Source organism: Mus pahari, chromosome 4 (genome assembly GCF_900095145.1).
Source record: "Mus pahari chromosome 4, PAHARI_EIJ_v1.1, whole genome shotgun sequence".
NCBI lineage: Eukaryota > Metazoa > Chordata > Mammalia > Rodentia > Muridae > Mus > Mus pahari.
Genome location: NC_034593.1, coordinates 47,830,479 through 47,846,917, shown reverse-complemented (window position 1 = coordinate 47,846,917; position 16,439 = coordinate 47,830,479). Strand labels below are relative to the sequence as shown.

Genomic DNA, 16,439 nt, shown 5'->3' with positions numbered 1-16,439 from the left:
AAAAAAAAAAAAAAAAAAAAAAAAAAACCAAAAAAAACACAAAAACTCTTAATTTTAGTAGTATATATTTAGTATAACCTTTCTTGGTTATTTATGCTTTTGACATAACATATGAGAATCATTACAAAATTCAGGTCCATGAAAAATTACCATTATGCCGCCTTCTAAAAGTTGAATTGTTTTGGCTTTTATACTTAGGTCATTGACCACTCAAATTGTGTGTGTGTGTGTATGTGTGTGTGTGTGTGTGTGTGTGTATGTGTGTGTGTGTGTGTGTGTGTGTATGTGTGTGTGTGTGTGTGTGTGTATACAAGTAGTTGTGGAATAACTAGATAGCCATATGACGCTGGAACTCTTACCTATCACTACTACCACTACTGGTTACACTACTGGTTACACTACTGGTTACACTACTGGTTACACTATTCCTTCTCTACTACATGGTCTTACTGACATTCTTATAAAACAATAATGACATGAATGTTTAGCTTTAGCCTTTGGACTTTCTTTTTTTTATTTTTTTAAAGATTTATTTATTTATTATATGTAAGTACACTGGAGCTGTCTTCAGACACTCCAGAAGAGGGCGTCAGATCTCGTTATGGATGGTTGTGAGCCACCATGTGGTTGCTGGGATTTGAACTCAGGACCTTCGGAAGAGCAGTCAGTGCTCTTAACCTCTGAGCCATCTCTCCAGCGCTTTTGAACTTTCAATTGCACTTCCTTGATCTGTAAGGCCAACACATTATTTTGATTATTGTAAATTCACATTAGGTTTTAAAACTGGAATATTACGAGTGTTCTGTGTTAGTTTTCAAGGTCGTGTTATAGTCTTTTCCTTTTAAAAAAATGTTTACTGTAGTTTTCCTATCGTGATACAAGCTCAATTAGCACATGGACTTTTTTTTTTTTTTTTTTGACAATCTTGTACCTTGGCATCTAGGTGTGTTTGACATTAGGTGTTTACTCTTTGATGACTGAATGGGCTCTGGAAACGTGATTTATGCACAACTGAGATAAAAAGGAGGGTGAAACTATAAGGAGCATAGAAGAAAATACCATGATTGAGCAAGTCCTGCTGGCAGGGAGTTCAAGTGGCCAGAGAGCCCAGTAGTCAGGACTTTGGGCTCTAGTGCCAAGGGACGCTTTCAAAATCCCGGGATAGAAGAAGAAAGTCACAGATGCTATTCCTGTAGGCAACAGGTCCTCAACTGTACTGTCCCCATGAAGATTCAAATATGGTACATCAGGGGCTGGAGAGATCCTCAGCAGTCAAGGGCAAGTACTACCATTCCAGGGGACCAGAGTACGGTTCCCATCACCCCTCAAGAGCCGGGTCACAACTGCCTGTAACTTCAGCTCCAAGGGGTCTGACATGTCTGGCCTCTTTGCACATCCCTGTCCCTACACACACACACACACACACACACACACACACACACCTACATGATTAAATAAAATAAAACAACACAGTGAAGCAGATTACAGAGCACTTCGTTGTTTCCCCAGCTTGCTTCTAATCTTTGAGCGTGGCCATAGCCTTTAGTGTGTATAAATAACCCTCCTGACAAGCAAGTACACTTGCGCAGTTATATCAGAAAACACGCAACTACTATCATGCTGTTTGGGAGAAGAAGAAGAAGAAAAAAAACAAAACAAAAAACCACCCTCTGAACAAAGTCTTCAGTAAACACCTTCATTCATCAGTTTTAGATGAATTAAATAACCAGGCAGTGACCGCAGCCAGACTGAGCATTGCTGTTGCTCAAGGGGGCAGACCAGGGTTAGGAAATGGCTGCAGCTGCCCGGGAAGCACTGTAAAGAAAAATTCACTTGCAATTCTTATGCATTTATTTTTCAACGCAGAATATTCCAAATGTAAATATTTCTGGCAGTATGACACTATTATTGTATGTAGACTGCCACTGAATTATTGTATGTAGACTGCCACTGAATAAATGTAGGGTTTTTTTTTTTTTTCCACAATGGCAAATATTGCTGCTGTGAGATTAAGCAATCTATTGCCACTCCACAGGTTGAGCCATGGAGTCCCATCTAGGTTCCATTACAGCAGAGCTACTTGGAGTCGATAAAGGACTTGCCAACCAGAGGATGCAAATGTGCCTTTTACAGTATAACTTTCCAAATCCGCAGTGCACCGTCAATATAAATTGACAGGAGTCTGCTGGTGATGGGAGCCTGCTCTACACCTCAGAGGCCTGGGTGACGATGTCAAACCATATGTGAAGTATACAAATAGTCTCTCAAGTTGCATTGTTCTGGGATTACCGGGCACTAATCGACCTACTTAAGCCTCGGGGGAAATGTATAACCGCCCTATGAAATCACAGCCCCTTCAAGCACAGCTGGGGCCTGAGTCTCTGTGCACAGATGAGGAGAGCCTAGAGAGTTCCGCTTTAAGCTTGATTTTCCACTCCATGACTAAATGTCAACGAGGGTCTGCAGGGCCCACTGCAGGGGGCATCCTTCCAAGTCAGTTCAGCTGTCAGGACCTCTGCGGCATCCCAAGATATTGTGTATCTTCATGCACTTATTTCCGTGTCATTTCTGTATTGGATGGCAAAGCTTTCATGGATAGCAATTTCCTTACTCACTTCTGTATCGTTCAGCCACGTGAAGTAGTATCATTGACGTGATGCTGACACCATCTGTGGTGTCAGAATACAACAGACACTCGACAATATTCACTGCTGGGTTAAGGATTGTATCCTCTCCTGAGCAGCCCTTTGTTTTAACACCGCTGTCACCTCCTGCTCTGAGACCCCAGCTCCTCTAACCACACATATCTCCTAAGGAGGAAGGACAAGGTGAGGTTTTGCCTCCGAGGGGACAGTAAGCAACATCTGAAGACATCTCGGTTGCCACAGCTAAGGGAGGAAGACGTCGGTTAGAAGCCAGGGACACTATTAAACATCCCGTGATGCAGAAGAGGGTCCTTAACCAATGATCTGAATCTCCCTGCCAATGGAGTTGAGTTGAGGAAGCACTCATTACTACTCTTCAACAGCAGTAGTGGCCTCGTTCCTATCACTCTTCCATTTGAACTTATTCTTCCTAAAAATCGTCGGTCTCCTATCTAATATGTCTTGTACTTATTTTTTTTTTTTTTACTACTTTGGATTTTGGGTGTTTACAGTTGGACTTTTAGAAAAACTACCCAATACGTCAATACTTCAAAAGCAGAAGTGAAACCGGGTTTTAAAGAGTCTTGCTACTAATTGGCCTGTTTTAAATTACTTCTGCACCTTTAAGGTCATTTTAAATGAGGAGGAAAAAGCTACAGGAAAAGGCAAAGACTTTATCCTCACTGATGAAAGTTCCCACCAAATGTCTGTCCCCGCTGCCACCTGAAGAGCAGCGTGTGTGGAGCCACAGCGACCGTCAGCTCTATGAGGCACATGACATGCCTTGTAATCTAGTCTCAGTCTGCCGAAAGACTGTTCAGAGTAAGGAGCAGAAAACATGGAAAAATATTTGAAATTTTCATTTACATTTGTTATTAAATTCTATAGAAGTAACACTTTTAATTAAGGATATAGATTTTATATATATACATATATAACATATGCAATACGTGAAAGGGGGAATATATGAAATTTGTTTGGAATGTACCATATTCTGCACAATTCATGTTTGTTACAGAATCACCATCAAGAATAAAGTCCTGGGGCTGGTGAGATAGCTCAGTGGGTAAGAGCACCCCACTGCTCTTCCCAAGGTCCGGAGTTCAAATCCCAGCAACCACATGGTGGCTCATAACCATCGGTAACAAGATCTGACGCCCTCTTCTGGAGTGTCTGAAGACAGCTACAGTGCACTTACATATAATAAATAAATAAATCTTTAAAAAAAAAAAGAATAAAGTCCTATAACTCAACAACAACAATAACAACAACAAAACCATTACAAAGTGAGAAGCATAAATTGTGTTACTTCACTCCTATAATTCTGGTGAGAATAACTGGGGGGTGAGGCAGAAGGATTTCCATGAACTACATAGAAGATCTTGTCTTAAAACAAACAAAACAAACAACAACAAAAACAAAAAACCAGGAGCTGAGTAGTGTCACCTGCCTTTAGTCCCCAGAACCTGGATCTCGAACTATGTGAGTTTGAGGCCAGCCTGGTCTACATAGTGACCTTTAGGACAGCCAGGGCTACACAGACCTAGTCTCACAAAAAGAAAAAAAAAAAAGTGGAGTTAATTAGACACTTATTTCTCTCCCTTCCCTTTTCCTTCTTTTCTTCCTCCCCCTCTTTTCTTTCTTTTTTTTCTTTTTTTTTCTTTTTCTTTTTTTTTGTTTTTTGTTTTTTGTTTTTTGTTTTTTGTTTTTTGAGACAGGGTTTCTCTGTGTAGGCCTGGCTGTCCTGGAGCTCACTCTGTAGACCAGATTGGCCTCAGACTCAGAAATCTGCCTGCCTCTGCCTCCTGAGTGCTGGGATTAAAGGTGTGCGCCACCACGCCCGGCCCTTCTTTTCTTTTTGACTTAGAGGCTTGTCTTCTTCTTTTTAAGTTCTATATATTTATTTAATGTAGCTGAGTACTCTATCTATATATAGATATACCTGCATACCAGAAGAGGGCATCAGATCCCAGTATACATGGTTGTGAATTATGTGGTTGCTGGGAATTGAACTCAGGACCTCTGGAAGTCCTCCTAGCGCTCCTAGCCACTGCACCATCTCTCCATCATAATCAGGTTTGGCTTAAACTCAGATTTAAATGACCCGTCAGCCTCTCAGGGAACTGGAGCTCTGCAGATCCCTACTCCCATCACACCTAGCATTAAATGCTCATTTCTTCAAGGAAGATACAAAAGTGACAAGCATCACTGGGGACACATATCAAAACACAAAGAGGTGTGGCTTCCCCATATTAAAAGGACCACCAACCAGCAAATCTGAGAGCACCTGAGGTGAGAGTGGACTCAGAGGTCAGCCCCGAGGGTGGAGACAGAAAACAGCTTGGCCACCGTGGACACATTTCATAGCTGTTCACAGAGTTACAGTTCGACAAACAATCCTAGGAGTGCACCCCAAATCAAAACCAAATGCTCAGTAGTGTGGGATCCAGGGCAGTTTGATTCACCATGGCTGCGAGGTGGAAACCAACAATCAACAGATGGATGGATAAACAGAGGTGTGACAAACACCCACGAGGTGTGACACACACCCACGAGGTGTCTATTTTCCAGTCACAAGAAGAGAAGGCCACACTCTACAATGTGGGCAAACCTGGGGAACACTGCTTAGCGATGGAAAGCAGATGCTAAGGATAAACGATGAGGGTTCATGGGGCGTGGAGTAGCCTGAGGGTCATAAAGACCGTACGCAGGCAGAATGGAGGGGACCAGCCTGAAGGGGGAATGGGGACCACTGCTCAAAAGGCTTCGAATGTCAGTCTGAGAGGACTAAAATCTCTGAGGTTAGCAGTGGTGACAGATGCTCTGCATGAGGAAGCTTAAACTCAACAGCCAGCCTTAAAAAAAAACCGGTAAACACATTTTTACATGATAAAGATTTCATTCCAGGAGTCAAACCCTGCGCTCTGTTATCCTTCAAGGGCTTTCTCTTCCTCCCTCTGCCAAAGTTAAACTTGTTTTTAATAAATGTTAATTCTTGTAGAATAACGTATCTAGTCCGAATGGCTGATGAAGTAAAATTCTGGGGAAATTTTTTTAGACAGCCACCCCTGCGGGCTGCGCTGTGAAGGAGGCCTCGGGCCTGTGAGCCCTGGCGCTCCGCCTGCCCTTCGGTTCCCTTCCTCTCCGTAAATGCAGATGGACGTAAACATATCAATTTCCTCTGATGGCGGCGGTTTGGGGTTTAGAGCAAAGTGCCATTTTAAAAATAACATTTGCTTCAACGCGGAGAGAAAGAGGAATGATGGGCTAAACCCCAGAGAGACTCATTTTTTTAATGAGATCTGTTTTCTACCTCAGAACCAGCCGACAGCAACTTTACACAGCCTTAATCAATACTGCTCTCAGCTTTATTATTATTTTTTTTTTTCTGTATCAGTTTGTCTTATGATGTAAGCTCTAAAAGTTCTTCAACCAGTATTGAGGTGGGGGAGGGAGGGAAGAAGGGAGGGAGGGAGGGAGGGAGGGATCTCTCAAAGAAGACTTAGGTTCAATTCCCAGCACTCACATGGCTGCTCAAACCATCCCAACTCCAGTTCCAGGGAAGCCAGTGCCCCCTTCTGGCCTCCACAGGTACTGCATGCACGTGATGCTGGCCAACAGTCATGTACATAAAACAAATAAATGTTTTAAAAGAAGCTCTCTGCCCGCAGTGGTGGCGCATGCCTTTAATCCTAGCACCTGGGAGGCAGAGGCAGGCGGATTTCTGAGTTCGAAGCCAGCCTGGTCTCCTGAGTGAGTTCCAAGACAGCCAGGGCTACACAGAGAAACCCTGTCTCAAAAAGACTAAATAAATAAATAAATAAATAAACAAATAAATAAATAATGCTCTCCAACTAAAACATCGTATTACAAACATTCCTAAGGCAACTATAAGTACGCTGGGGGCAAGGGGGAAATCAGATAGTGTGATAGTCACAGTTGCTAGTCCTTCAGAACCTCCATGATGTCAGATGGGAAGGGCCACACAATCTGAACTTCATTCTTTCAAAACTGACTATACGGTCGGTCCCTCCTGAAATAGGAGTACAAGAAAAGCTGACCAAGTGGAAATATTACGGGTCCAACCACCGTTACATCATACTACACAATTAAATACTAAAATATTTGAATTTCATTTAAATTATACTTTAAAAATTTTTTATTTACTTCTATTTTCAGGTGCATAGGTATTTTGCCTGCATGCATGTATATGCACCACCTGTATCCGGTGCCTTCAGAGGCCCAGAAGAGGATGCTGTATCCCCTGAGACCTGTTAGTTTGCCTCAATGTAATAGTAAAACAACAACAACAACAAAAAAACCAAACAAAACAAAACCCAATGAAATCCACCTCAGAAATATATCATGGCAGAAGCAAGAAAGGTTAATAAAATAGGATTTTATTAGTGCCCAGTTTAAGAAAGTTGTTAGGTGGGCTGGTGAGATGGCTCAGCGGGTAAGAACACCCGACTGCTCTTCCGAAGGTCCTGAGTTCAAATCCCAGCAACCACATGGTGGCTCACAACCATCCGTAACGAGATCTGACTCCCTCTTCTGGAGTGTCTGAAGACAGCTACAGTGTACTTACATATAATAAATAAATAAATCTTAAAAAAAAAAAAAAAAGACTTGCCTCTCCATGTTATTCCCTAATAAATCTACACCTCCAGGTTACAAGCCCTCCCCTGCCTAATAACCACCAATTAAAAAAAGAAAACAGAAGTTAAGTTTAAAGAAAAAAAAAAAAAAGAAAGTTGTTAGGTGACATCCCAGCTTCCCAGCCAGCTAACTCTCTTGCAGACACCAATGTGAGAAGCCCGCTGCTGAGCTGCTGAACAGCCGCTCCAGCTTGGCCGCTCTTTCCAGATGCTGGGCTGGAAAGCATCGAGTCAGCTCTTGGCCACTCATGTGAAAAGCAGTTTGTCTTCTCCTCAACCCCACATTCCGGTGGGCACCAAATCCCGATGCCCTGGGCGACTGACTGCTCCAGGAGTCTCCTCCCATTTGGATACCTTAGCCAGCTTTCTTCCAAGTCCACAGCAGAGCCAGTTACAGCCCTCGTGACTACAGCCCATGTGACACGTTGCTGTGCTGTGCGCAACACTATGGGGGTCACCATTGTGTGTCTGTAGGTTGGGATTAAAAGTCCCGCATGTGCACGATTGCCACCCCTCAATGCTCACTCTATGCAGTTTAACATGTGTGAGCGCTCATGTTTTGAGCTTCAAAAGCTCATGACCTTACCTGTGTTTCCAGCTCCCTCCACTCCTCCTTCAGGAAGCAGACTTCTTGGAAACCCTCCCCAGGGGCCTCCAGTCACTGCAGCAGCAGCAGCAGCAGCAGCAGCAGCAGCAGCAGCAGCAGCTAGCAGCCCTCCTGCACACCGAGCTCCCACAGCAGCAAACGGGCACCCCCATCCCCCTATTTGTTAAAAGCTGAGAGTCTCCCCAAAGCCATTAACCATGCCACCAGGCATGCAAACACCATTGAGAAATGGGGAGTGAGTCAAGGGCCAAGTGCAGTTTTATCAATGACATAAACTGTTGCTTTATTAAATGTCATGTGATCGGTCCACCCTCCCATCTAAAACTCGCTGCTTTGCTAGTGTCATATAATGTCTTTAAAAGGCAGACTTACACAATACATATAACTACTTCTGGGCCATTTAGTAGTTGACCTGCTGTGATGGTTTGTATATGCTTGGCCCTGGAAGTGGCCTTGTTGGAGTAGGTGTGCCACTGTGGGTGTAAGCTTTAAGACACTCATCCTAGCTGCCTGGAAGCCAGTATTCTGCTAGCAGCCTCCAGATGAAGATGTAGAATTCTCAGCTCCTCCTGTACCATACCTGCCTGGATGCCGCCATGTTCCCAGGAGCCTTGATGATAATGGACTGAACCTCTGGACCTGTAAGCCAGCCCCAATTAAATATTGTTCTTTATAAGAATGGTCTTGGTCATGGTGTCTGCTCACAGCAGTAAAACCCTACTTAAGACACCTGCTTTAAATGGTCTTATACAGAATATTAACTTAAATGTGAATCCATGGAAAGACTTAAATGGCTATAAATAATATTTCAACATTTTTAAACAGGTGTGTGTGTGTGTGTGTGTGTGTGTGTCGAGGCTAGCTGAGTTCCTGGCTGCCGGAGGAGAGGAGGGACCACTAATAACTCAAGTGCACGTGCCTCTAATTCCAGCCCTTGGAAGGCTGAAGCAGGAAGATGAGAAGCCTGGCATCATAGTGACATGTTGTCTCAAACAAACAACTCCCCAGTAAACCATGTCATGGTTGCTGTCCAGGGAAGGTCAGAAGTGATGGTGCCTTAGTGGCCATTAGAAGCATGTCAGCACCTTGGACTGTCTTTCTTGTCCCTCTTTAACACCACCTTCCTATCCCAACTCTCTGAAAGTTGTCTTTTGGCCACACGTTAAAACTCAATAGTTCTTCCTTGTCTACGGAATAATCCTGAATCCCTATGCTCGTCTCTTCACTACAGCCCACAGTGTCCCCACTCCCACTCCCCAGCTATTAGGGACTATAAGGAAAGCAGGTAAGGGCAGAAACTAAACAAGCACAACCAAGGATGACCTGGGCCTATGCTAGGGCTGAATGGCTCAAGATGAGATGCAGTTTCTAGTCTCTATGACCTTTCAGTCCTCCCAAGGAGGCCAACCACGAGACACCAACCGTTTTTTTTTTTGAGACAGGGTTTCTCTGTGTAGCCCTGGATGTTCCGGAACTGGCACTGTAGATCTGACTGGCCTCAGACTCTCAGAGATCCACCTGCCTCTGCCTCCTGAGAGTTATAGACAGTTGTGAGCTGCCAGATGGTGGGTGCTGGGAATTGAACCTAGGTCCTCTGCAAGAGCAGCCAGAGCTTTTAACTACTGAGCTGTCTCTCCAACCATAATATCCTTAATGTTTTCTTTATTCTTGAAATTTTCTCACACAGACAAAGGAATATGATCACATAGGCCCCCCATTTCCCCAACCCAACACCCCCATAGCCTTCTAATATACCTCCTTCCAACTTCATCTCTGTTTTTCTTTAATACCTGACTTGATCCTGCTAGTACTGGCATGGAGGTGGGGCCATCACTGGAGGGTGGGAATCCCCATCAGTAGCCATACTCTCAAAAGTGAATGTTTGCCCTTCCCTCAGCTCTTTAATGAGGGGCCGGGGCTCAGAGATCATCTGTCCCATCTATGTGGGAATTTCAGTGGGCTTGACCTTGTGCATAAACCCCAAACACTGTGAGCTGCAGTCTAACAGCCACACCGTGTCCAGAAAACAAGCCTTCCACAGCCCTCTGCCCCATCCTATGATCTGACACTTTCATGATGTTCCCTGAGCCTTGCTGGGGGAGTGCAGGGGGTCAACTACAGATTCTGTCTTAGTCAGGGTTTCTCTTCCGGGACAAAACATCATGACCAAGAAGCAAGTTGGGGAGGAAAGGGTTTATTCACCTTACATTTCCACATTGCTGTTCATCACCAGGGAAGTCAGGACTGGAACTCAAGCAGGGCAGGAAATAGGAGCTGATGCAGAAGCCATGGAGGGATGTTCCTTACTGGCTTGCTCAGCTTGCTTTCTTATAGAACCCAAGACTACCAGCCCAGAGATGGCACCACCCACAAGGGGCCCTCCCCCTTGATCACTAATTGAGAAAATGCCTTACAGCTGGATCTCATGGAGGCATTTCCCCAACTGAAGCTCCTTTTTCTGTGATACCTCCAGCCTGTGTCAAGTTGACACACAAAACCAGCCAGTCCAGATGCCCTGCTCAGTCTCTCATCCTCAACATTTTGACAACGCATGCATCTCTACACTGACTGCTGCCTCCTGGGAAAAAAATTACAAAAAATAATAAAAAAAAAATCTCTGACCAAGGCTGAGAGTGTAGAAGGGCAGCCCAGGTCCAGCACTAGGACGGGTCCTAACCCTGGGTTCACAGCTTCTCTGGGATGCTACTGATATCTGCCTGCCTTTCTGATCTCCTTCGTTCTCTGTGAACTTGTCTGTGGAGTCCAGGGTATTATTTTTTATGTTCTTATTTTGTGTAGTACCCCCCCACAACACACACACACACACACACATACACAGCCTGGTTTGGGGCCTAATAAGCAATTCAGACGCAATGGTTATAGGGTATGAAAGGAGGAAAGCAAGGAAAAGCACCAGCCCCCACCCCTCATACTTACACTCTGACGCTGCATCAACAACCACATTTAAAAAGCAACACGATGATATTTCAAAGAACCAGAACCTGGTTTACACAGAATCTCTCGCCAGCGATGGGGAGGGAATCACAACGGAGATGCCACATCTCTGAAGTGACATCAGCTGCCGTGGTTTGCAAACACAGCCAGCACCTGATGGTCTGTTTGTACAAACACATCATTAGTCAATAAGCCCCAGGGAAGCATTCATGTACACAGAGCTTTCAATATGGTCAACTTCTGATCCAACTCACACTCCCAAGGAGGAAGCGCTAGGAATCAGAGAAGGGCTGGGGGGCGGGCTCTGAAATCTCCACAGGGCAGTTTCTCTGTCCTTGTTCACTGCCACTGGTTTTAGCTTCACAGGTCTCTCCCTCCTCTGCCTGTCCTCACTCTGAGTAGTCACTGGTCCCTGGTGGGTTTGCAAGTATGTTTGTATGTTTGGTAACTCATTTGCAAATAAAAAGAAATTCCTTTTCCCACGGAGAAGATGGCTCTTAAGGAATTTCCTCAGCTAATCTGCTAAGACAGTCATGTGGCTTAGGGACCTTGTACTCTGCTAATGCCAGGTCAACTAGACACTGCGTCCTGGGGACATCTGGCAATCCACTTTCCTTACCCTTTCGAGCCTCACACTGTCCTCCTAGCACTAATGTGCTGGCTTTAAAGTGGCCTGACCTTTTCCCTGCTCCTCCCAAACGCCAGCTCCATTCTCCCCGATTCTCAGAAAACCAAATGATGAACCCATTAATCAATAATGAAACATGAACGATAAGCGAGGTCAACTGTTCTGCCACAAAGCAGAAAATAGGTAGGCTCTTTGAGTCCTTTCCTGGGTTTTCATTGTTTTCTGAAAGATGGTATTGCCCAGGCAGGCAATTTCAGCTCCGAAAGTTTAAGAAGACACTGCATGGGCTGAGCACTCCTCAAACGTGCCTTGAGAAAGATCTGCACATTCATGGGGCCTAGAACACAGGCACACTCACCCCAAAGAGGCTTCTGAGGGATAGCAGGGAAAGGCTCAGGCCCTGCAGAAGGACACAGGCTACAGACTAAGGCTGGGCTTGCAGACAGAACACCTGCTCTGTCTAGAAGGCCTCCCTGAGTCAGGAGTTAAAGCTCTTGTTTGAGTGTGTACATACCCACCATCTCCAAACCTTGTGCAAACAATCACTGTTAACTTACAACCTTATAAGTGGTCAGATATTAACTGAATTTCAGTTGTACCTGGTGGCACATGACTGTAATCCCACACTTGAGAGGCTGAGGCAGGAGGATCACTTTAAATGTGAGGCCAGCCTGTGATAGATAGCAAGACCCTACCTTTAAAAAAAAAAAGAAAAAAAATTCCAACACGGAGAAGAGAGGCGGGCATTGGACATGGAGTTCCATCCCAGCCTTCGGGAGAAGGACAGTCAGTTTTCTTTATAGGTGTGGCCTTCTATAGCTCATCCCACTCCAGCAGAAGGCCACAACTCCAAGAGTATATGGCCGCACAAACTGGATATGATAGGTTAAAAATAACAACAAAGACAACACGAATTTGGACAGGTCGAGATGTGATGGTGACTCTGAGATGAGCTGGAGGAGGGGTGAGTATGGTCTAATAACATGTATGAGATGCTCAAGTAACTAAGAGAGGGGGGAGGGGAGGGGAGGAAGGAGTGAGAGGAGAGGGAGGGAGGGAGGGAAGGAGAGGGCAGAGAGACAAAAACAAAGACAGAGAGGCAGAAAAGAGAAAGCAGAAAGACAGGCAGAGAAAGAAGTGAAAGGAAATAAAGGGATTGGACACTAGAGAGCAGAGGCAAACAGAAGGGCAGAAAGAGAGAGAGAGAGAGGATTTCACATTTAGTGTTTTTTAAGGGCAACTCAAACATTGATTAGAAAAACCACAGAGCTATGTAAGTCTCCTTGACATTCATTCCACAAGTTACACTTGTTCCCTTTAACTTCAATATGGGCTTCAGAAGAAGGGCTGGAAACCAGACAGCTTTTAGTACGACGGCCTCTGAAGGACTGCAGTCTTGCCCTGAACGTGTACAGTTCATTTCTTAATGTTCATGCGCAATGTTCTTAAACCAAACTGGATTTAAAATTTCAAATGCAGCATCTCTGATTCTTAGGAAGTTGACTTAGGAGTTAACGAGAGATTCCCAATAAAAAACTTACCACCAAGTGTATCTTCTAGGCCTGACATTTACCCAGGTTCTAGTTCTCACCCTGCCATGCACTAACTCTATCCTAGGCTGGTGAGCAGCCCTTGGTGCACATTAAGGATCCCTGAGCACCTAACTCTAACCAAGTAAAAGCTCAAATCAGGAGTTCAAAAACACACACACACACATACATCGTCAATTTTGAGGGGGAACCAGTAGACTGTGTTAGTAATTTTCTTGTTAAAATCAAATTAGAGTTTTATTGTGGTGGCTATATTTTATTAAAATCTGGATTTATTTTTCCCTAAAAAGCTTGCATTGTCTATATAGTGAATCTAATATGGAAAATTTCTATTGCAATAACAGTTGTCACTGAACTTTCCTGACTGAACTGTTCAGCCGCTGTGTTCCCAGGGGGGGGAGGCCCACTGGGGTACCTTGAGCTCAGGATGCTGATGTCCCCCGTGGGCTGACATCAGCTCCCCACTTCTTCACAAGGCCTTGGCTCACCTGCACACTGACTTTGAAAGATGGGCTTTTAATACCTACTCTGTGGGTGAAATGCTTTTATAGATTTTATTTCAGAAGGGACCCGGGTTCAATAAAGAGAGTTTTTCATTTAATTAATATTTATCGACGGAGTCCTGAGCCAAGCACTGCAGTCAACAGTAAAGGAGGGGAAAAAGAAAGAGTAGAAGTTCAGTTCCCTCCTGACCATGTAAGGAGCGCCAGAGAGGAAGAGCTAGGTGAGAACATTATGCAAAGCAACACAGGCCAGTCAAAGGGCTGCGAGTCAAAGGGCTCGGAGGACATGCCCACCACTGAGGCTGTCTGAGAAAATTCCATGACCGTGACTGTAGCACTTGGGCAGAGTCGACAAAATGAGGAGGTGTCCTGCAAATATAGGGATCTGGTGGGAGGTAAGGCCAGAGGGAGAGGCATTTTGAGACTGAGCCCGGGTTCAAGGAAATAGGCCAATAAGAGGAAAGTCTGGGTGTGCGTGGGAAGCTGTGATTCACTCTCGTAACCCCAATGGGAGGCATGGGGAAATAAGCCTGGCCGGGGACACCCTGTGTGAAGCAGACCAGGGGACCTAGGCTGGGTGCTAGCAGGGTGAAGACACATCAAGACCAAAACCCAGTTTGCATGGTCCTGATAACATCTAATGCTGGCATTATTCTTAAAAATCCTAAATACTTTAGTTGGCACAGACATAATTTACTGGAATATTTGCTTTTAAAGATTAGTTCATTGCCAGGGAATATTTGTTTATTTTCCTATGTCCCTGTTCTTACACCCACCCCCCCAGGTTAACACAACACCCTCCTGCCTGCTCACAGTATCGAAATAAAATTTAGGCAACTTTCCAAATCACTAACAACGGTAATAAGGGGAATAAAAACCCAATGGCCCAGAATTACAACAATTTGAGGAGATCTGTGCTTTCAACCTACACCCAGTTTGCTGGTTTATTTTGGATACACCCATTTCTGGATTCCTCGGTACGCACAAGAATAAACAGAAGTCTACGCTAAGCTCTGTCAAAACATTGGGATTTAATGCCATGTTTCAAAAAATAAAACCCAAGAATATTTATATCATAACTCTAACCTTCCCACCACTGGAGATACCCCTGGGTAAGTATGATTTAGATCATATTAAAGCAAGGATGATGAAATTGTTTTCTTGTACTAGGGAGGGAAGGTCAGATAGAATCAGCTGCCTTCATGCACCAGTGACCATCTCTCTCCAACTCGGCAAAGAACGTTGCACCCTCACCCGTCAGAATCCGATTATTTGTAAAACTGATATTGAATTCATTTATTCATATGAAAGAATAATTTCTTGGTTTTTTTTTTCCTCCTCCAATTTGGCCACATGACCAGAAAAGATACACAAATTTACCGCTTATTCAATGCTTAGATATCTGTGGTGAGTTTCCAATAATGGAAATGTTTCTTCTTTTTCTTCCTACATCTTAGGTTCTCAGAGACGCAGGAGTCGATACCAGTGAATATTTTCTGATTTGCTCATTAGCTGGGGAATATGTCAGTAAAAGGAAAAGAAATATTCAATAAAGAAAACACAGTGTCTTGTGCTGACTTTAAAAGACTTGACAAGTGCTTAAAGTTAACTTTAATTTGTCTCTGATTTTTAGACAACTCTACTGGGGTAAGTGAGCTGGCTGGGTCCAGACTAGGCAAGCATTCTCCAAAGCATAGCTCAAACTGGGTAGGGGGAGGGGGAGAGGGGAGGAAAGGGGAGCACCCTGACAAAGCCAATCACTCAAGCATAAAAGTGGGGGCCTCAGTGTCAGGACGGACTCAGCAAAGGCTGGCTTGCTTGCAGGAAGCTGCCTTGTCATCAAGGGATCTTTACCACTACAAGTCTGTTTTCAGAAATACTTGATGCTTTGGTAATCTTAGCGTATTTTTAAGGTTCCTTATTTATAAACCACCACACTGGTTTCTTAACTGTGATGTCCTTGGATAACCAACCACAGAGACCCAAAATCATGTTCCTGAATTTCTAAAGGCAGAGCATTTAATCCTGGTCATTTGCTGGAGAGTGTGCTAGGGCTGAATTTTTATTTCCTTTTATAAAATATAGATGAATAGTTTTTTAAGTGTAAACATCCGAAGGCATTCCTTCTCATTGACAGGCATGCTAGCACATTTCACAACCACAAATACTCCCGAGGAATGGCCTAGGGAAGAGGCATGATTTAAAGGGCCGAAGACTACCGTTATTCTCCACTCCCCTTGCTAATTACATTTTTACAGAACGTCGTCAGCAAGCCACCGACCGGTCATAAAAGTAAAAATGATTCCTAGTGTTCTGTGGCTGTGCATTTGACCGAATTACATACAATTTGCTTTCAAAAGGAGATCCACTTCATTTTTAGGATATTTCTCAGGAGGACCAGTTCCAGTCCAGAAATACGCTAACGCTAACGGAGGACCTCAAAACTATCATTTTCAATTGCCATGGTCAAGAGAGGGAGAGAGGGGAGAGAGTAAGAAGTGCAGCGATTAGCCACCCCATAAGAAGGTTCCCCACACGCCTCCCACAAGGCCGGCGTCAGTCAGTCGCCTGCATCTGTCCCCACCTCGCCCCCTCCTGTCTGCGCAGCGCTGGCACCCAATGGTAGGCCCAGGAGAAGACAAACACAATCCAAGTGCTAGCTACAGACACTCAACATTCCTAACTTTTTTCCTCTCTTTCTCACTGTGTGTGCCTCAAAGGTAAGCAAAGAAGAAAAAAATGACAGGAGTATGAAATAAGCCTTCGCAGCCAACGGTGCCCTGGAGTTTTAAAATCTCCCCCAGAGTCACAATAACTACCTTACAGGCACCCACACTAGCCTCTCTACTGTCACCCTCTGCAGCAAAGGACTACTTCCCGGAGCTGAGCTCCA

General features: G+C 44.4%; 1 protein-coding gene across 1 annotated transcript in view; it reads right to left on the bottom strand.

Moving 5' to 3' along the window:
* The window catches only part of Smad9 (SMAD family member 9), a 44,021-nt gene that overhangs the window by 27,228 nt on the left and 354 nt on the right, over positions 1-16,439 (bottom strand). The window lies entirely within an intron of this gene.